We start from the raw sequence: 6,835 nt of genomic DNA, 5'->3' as shown, positions 1-6,835 counted from the left end.
AAAGACAACTATTTTTCGTCTCCCTTTCCCAAGTTGAATACTTCATATATTATAGAATTGTTATATATGTATATGTATATATATTTCTGGGAATAAAGAAGATTATTATTATTATAAATTCAAGCATTCATCAGCTATGAGCAATTAAAATATACTTGCCATATGTTGAAAATTCCGCTATTTTTGGTAGCTTGATCATCAAGCAATCATTTTCTCATTTGACAGTGCTTTTCTCGACGTAATTTTGTCTTGAATATATATTTTTGTAAAGGTTGCAGTACGTAAAGTAAGTTTTCCATTGATGTATAATACATGAAGATTGGACAATAGGGAAAAATGGGGAATATTTGTTAATATCACCATGTGTATACACGGACGACCGCTCACCAAGTATGGACGGTTTGATACCTAGCATTTTACATTCAGTTTTAATCATGATTGCCGTTTCAACGTCAAAATTAGTTTTCAACTTCAAAAGAAAATAAATGCATACAATTATATGGTATTTCTAATGAAATGTGGAATTTTTTAATGAAAGTATGAAAGGTATATGGAGCAATTAGATATCCAACTAACGTTGTGTATCACATCATGACAGTGTCCATCAAGTACATCCAGACAGGCTGCCCATGTTGTACAGACATCTCAACTATGTGAACTTATTGTTATTAGTGACAGTGATTGAATATGAGGGTAGGTGCGGGTACCATCATTACCATGAGGGCAGGTGCGGGTACCATCATTACCATGAGGGCAGGTGCGGGTACCATCATTACCATGAGGGCAGGTGCGGGTACCATCATTACCATGAGGGCAGGTGCGGGTACCATCATTACCATGAGGGCAGGTGCGGGTACCATCATTACCATGAGGGCAGGTGCGGGTACCATCATTACCATGAGGGCAGGTGCGGGTACCATCATTACCATGAGGGCAGGTGCGGGTACCATCATTACCATGAGGGCAGGTGCGGGTACCATCATTACCATGAGGGCAGGTGCGGGTACCATCATTACCATGAGGGCAGGTGCGGGTACCATCATTACCATGAGGGTAGGTGCGGGTACCATCATTACCATGAGGGTAGGTGCGGGTACCATCATTACCATGAGGGTAGGTGCGGGTATCATCATTACCATTTTCCAGCTTTTAGCTTAGTTCTTATCAAATATCGTAATTCTGGTAGTTTTGATGTTTATTTAATTTAGTAAATGAAAGCTAACTTAGATAACAGCAGGGATCAATAGACAAGTGAACGAACATTCAAAAAATGTATGCAAATATGTCTAGCAATATGACCACGGTCATAGCAACAGCCAAATGATCCGTGTATTGCAAAGATAACACCAGGGTTGGATAGGAAAATGGATAATCATTCAGCATATGAACACATATGTATTTTTGATTCCTTTTTATACTTTACTTTTGTCCCTCGGACAGGACGTAAAATAGAGGTCCCGTGTATCGGAGTGCAATACCCAATGCCCGTTAAAGTACAATCTACAACTTTCGTAAAGTGTAGGGTGAAAACCTGTCGTTGTGTTTTTTTAAACCAGTTTATGTCCATTTTTCTGTAATTGTTCTTAAATTCCTTGCCGTCTTGCATTTTTTTGTTATTCTGAGCAGCAGCGAACCAATTTGCTTGGCCAATTAGGAGATCTCTCTGTCATTGAAGTGGCTATTGTTCGCAATTGCACTACATATACAAAAAAACTATACCTAGCATCAATCAGCATGTTGGTAAATATTTTAAAAAACTGTACAGTTGTACTACAACGCCAATGGCGCTATTTTTATATATACATGTAGGTTTAACTGTACGTCGTCTTGGTGATCATTTCGTGAAACACATCCGTCTTACCAGACAAAAGAATCGTAACTATTCCGTGTCTATGCATTTTATTACCAACGATCATAATGTATCAGATATTTCTATTTCAGGATTTCATAAGGTTTCTGGCGATGAGGATCGACTGAGGTTGAAGGAGGAGGAAGTCATTTTCCGTCTCTGAACACTGAACCCCATGGAATTAATAGATTATTTACACCATTTCCTGTCTAACTACGCTTATTCTATCTTCTAGGCATGTTCTATAGGGATTTTTTTGGTGCGAGTATTTTAAAATCTTTTTGACCATACCTTACCATTGACACTCACGCGGCAAACGTTCTATTCCATAACATTCAAATAGATAGTCAAATAGTAATACTGGTTTACAATAGTAATACTGGTTTACAATAGTAATACTGGTTTACAATAGCAATACTGGTTAACAATAGTAATACTGGTTTACAATAGTACTGGTTTACAATAGTAATACTGGTTTACAACAGTACTGGTTTACAATAGTAATACTGGTTTACAATAGTAATACTGGTTTACAATAGTACTGCTTTACAATAATAATACTGGTTTACAATAGTACTGCTTTACAATAGTAATACTGGTTTACAATAGTACTGCTTTACAATAGTAATACTGGTTTACAATAGTACTGGTTTACAATAGTAATACTGGTTTACAATAGTAATACTGGTTTACAATAGTAATACTGGTTTACAATAGTACTGGTTTACAATAGTAATACTGGTTTACAATAGTACTGGTTTACAATAGTAATACTGGTTTACAATAGTACTGGTTTACAATAGTAATACTGGTTTACAATAGTACTGGTTTACAATAGTACTACTGGTTTACAATAGTACTGGTTTACAATAGTAATACTGGTTTACAATAGTACTGGTTTACAATAGTAATACTGGTTTACAATAGTACTGGTTTACAATAGTAATACTGGTTTACAATAGTACTGGTTTACAATAGTAATACTGGTTTACAATAGTACTGGTTTACAATAGTAATACTGGTTTACAATAGTAATACTGGTTTACAATAGTAATACTAGTTTACAACAGTACTGGTTTACAATAGTAATACTGGTTTACAATAGTAATACTGGTTTACAATAGTAATACTGGTTTACAATAGTAATACTGGTTTACAATAGTAATACTTGTTTACAATTAAACCATACGATTGTCTATTTTAGACTTCTGTATTTATCAAACCATACGACTGTCTATTTTAGACTTCTGTATATATTAAACCAGACAACGACTGTCTATTTTAGACTTCTGTATGTATTAAACCATACGATTGTCTATTTTAGACTTCTGTATTTATCAAACCATACGACTGTCTATTTTAGACTTCTGTATATATTAAACCAGACAACGACTGTCTATTTTAGACTTATGTATGTATTAAACCATACGACTGTCTATTTTAGACTTCTGTATTTATTAAACCATACGATTGTCTATTTTAGACTTCTGTATTTATTAAACCATACGATTGTCTATTTTAGACTTCTGTATGTTTTCACCATACGATTGTCTATTTTAGACTTCTGTATTTATCAAACCATACGACTGTCTATTTTAGACTTCTGTATATATTAAACCAGACAACGACTGTCTATTTTAGACTTCTCTATATTAAACCATACGATTGTCTATTTTAGACTTCTGTATTTATTAAACCACACGACTGTCTATTTTAGACTTCTGTATGTATTAAACCATACGATTGTCTATTTTAGACTTCTGTGTGTATTGAACGATACAACGACTGTCTATTTTAGACTTCTGTATGTATTAAACCATACAATTGTCTATTTTAGACTTCTGTGTGTATTGAACGATACAACGACTGTCTATTTTAGACTTCTGTATGTATTAAACCATACGATTGTCTATTTTAGACTTCTGTATTTATTAAACCATACGATTGTCTATTTTAGACTTCTGTGTGTATTAAACCATACGACTGTCTATTGTAGACTTCTGTATGTATTAAACCATATGATTGTCTATTTTAGACTTCTGTATGTATTAAACCATACGACTGTCTATTTTAGACTTCTGTATGTATTAAACCATACGATTGTCTATTTTAGACTTCTGTGTGTATTAAACAATACAACGACTGTCTATTTTAGACTTCTGTATTTATTAAACCATATGATTGTCTATTTTAGGCTTCTGTATGTATTAAACCATATGACTTTCTATTTTAGGCTTCTGTATGTATTAAACCATATGACTGTCTATTTTAGGCTTCTGTATGTATTAAACCATACGATTGTCTATTTTAGACTTCTGTATATATTAAACCATACGATTGTCTATTTTAGACTTCTGTATGTATTAAACCATACGACGACTGTCTATTTTAGACTTCTGTATGTATTAAACCATACGATTGTCTATTTTAGACTTCTGTATGTATTAAACCATACGACTGTCTATTTTAGACTTCTGTGTGTATTAAACCATACGACTGTCTATTTTAGACTTCTGTATATATTAAACCATACGACGACTGTCTATTTTAGACTTCTGTGTGTATTAAACCATACGACTGTCTATTTTAGACTTCTGTATGTATTAAACCATACAACGACTGTCTATTTTAGACTTCTGTGTGTATTACACCATACGATTGTCTATTTTAGACTTCTGTATGTATTAAACCATACGAGTCTATTTTAGACTTCTGTATGAATTAAACCATACGACTGTCTATTTTAGACTTCTGTATATATTAAACCATGCGATTGTCTATTTTAGACTTCTGTGTGTATTAAACCATACAACGATTGTCTATTTTAGACTTCTGTATGTATTAAACCATACGATTGTCTATTTTAGACTTCTATATGTATTACACCATACAACGACTGTCTATTTTAGACTTCTGTATGTATTAAACCATACGATTGTCTATTTTACACTTCTGTATGTATTAAACCATACGATTGTCTATTTTAGACTTCTGTATGTATTACACCATACAATGACTATCTATTTTAGACTTCTGTATTTATTAAACCAGACAACGACTGTCTATTTTAGACTTCTGTATGTATTAAACCATACGATTGTCTATTTTAGACTTCTATATGTATTACACCATACAGCGACTGTCTATTTTAGACTTCTGTATGTATTAAACCATACGATTGTCTATTTTAGACTTCTACGTGTATTACACCATACAACGACTGTCTATTTTAGACTTCTGTATTTATTAAACCATACGATTGTCTATTTTAGACTTCTGTATGTATTAAACCATATGACTGTCTATTTGAGACTTCTGTATTTATTAAACCATACGATTGTCTATTTTAGACTTCTGTATTTATTAAACCATACGATTGTCTATTTTAGACTTCTGTATGTATTACACCATACGATTTTCTATTTTAGACTTCTGTATTTATTACACCATACGATTGTCTATTTTAGACTTTTGTATGTATTAAACCATACAACGACTGTCTATTTTAGACTTCTGTATGTATTAAACCATACGACTGTCTATTTTAGACTTCTGTATTTATTAAACCATACGATTGTCTATTTTAGACTACTGTATTTATTACACCATATGATTTTCTATTTTAGACTTCTGTATTTATTAAACCATATGACTGTCTATTTTAGACTTCTGTATTTATTACACCATACGATTTTCTATTTTAGACTTCTGTATGTATTAAACCATACGACTGTCTATTTTAGACTTCTGTGTGTATTAAACCAGACAACGACTGTCTATTTTAGATTTCTGTATGTATTAAACCATACGATTGTCTATTTTAGACTTCTGTGTGTATTACACCATACGACTGTTTATTTTAGATTTCTGTATGTATTAAACCATACAACGACTGTCTATTTTAGACTTCTGTGTGTATTACACCATACGATTGTCTATTTTAGACTTCTGTATGTATTAAACCATACGATTGTCTATTTTAGACTTCTGTATGAATTAAACCATACGACTGTCTATTTTAGACTTCTGTATATATTAAACCATGCGATTGTCTATTTTAGACTTCTGTGTGTATTAAACCATACAACGATTGTCTATTTTAGACTTCTGTATGTATTAAACCATACGATTGTCTATTTTAGACTTCTGTATGAATTAAACCATACGACTGTCTATTTTAGACTTCTGTATATATTAAACCATGCGATTGTCTATTTTAGACTTCTGTGTGTATTAAACCATACAACGATTGTCTATTTTAGACTTCTGTATGTATTAAACCATGCGATTGTCTATTTTAGACTTCTGTATGTATTAAACCATACGATTGTCTATTTTACACTTCTGTATGTATTAAACCATACGATTGTCTATTTTAGACTTCTGTATGTATTACACCATACAATGACTATCTATTTTAGACTTCTGTATTTATTAAACCAGACAACGACTGTCTATTTTAGACTTCTGTATGTATTAAACCATACGATTGTCTATTTTAGACTTCTATATGTATTACACCATACAGCGACTGTCTATTTTAGACTTCTGTATGTATTAAACCATACGATTGTCTATTTTAGACTTCTACGTGTATTACACCATACAACGACTGTCTATTTTAGACTTCTGTATTTATTAAACCATACGATTGTCTATTTTAGACTTCTGTATGTATTAAACCATATGACTGTCTATTTGAGACTTCTGTATGTATTAAACCATACGATTGTCTATTTTAGACTTCTGTGTGTATTACACCATACGACTGTTTATTTTAGACTTCTGTATATATTAAACCATACGACTGTTTATTTTAGACTTCTGTATATATTAAACCATACGACTGTTTATTTTAGATTTCTGTATGTATTAAACCATACGATTGTCTATTTTAGACTTCTGTGTGTATTACACCATACGACTGTTTATTTTAGATTTCTGTATATATTAAACCATACGACTGTCTATTTTAGTCTTTCGAAA

Source organism: Glandiceps talaboti, chromosome 1 (genome assembly GCF_964340395.1).
Source record: "Glandiceps talaboti chromosome 1, keGlaTala1.1, whole genome shotgun sequence".
NCBI lineage: Eukaryota > Metazoa > Hemichordata > Enteropneusta > Spengelidae > Glandiceps > Glandiceps talaboti.
Note: the sequence above shows the minus strand (reverse complement) of the source record.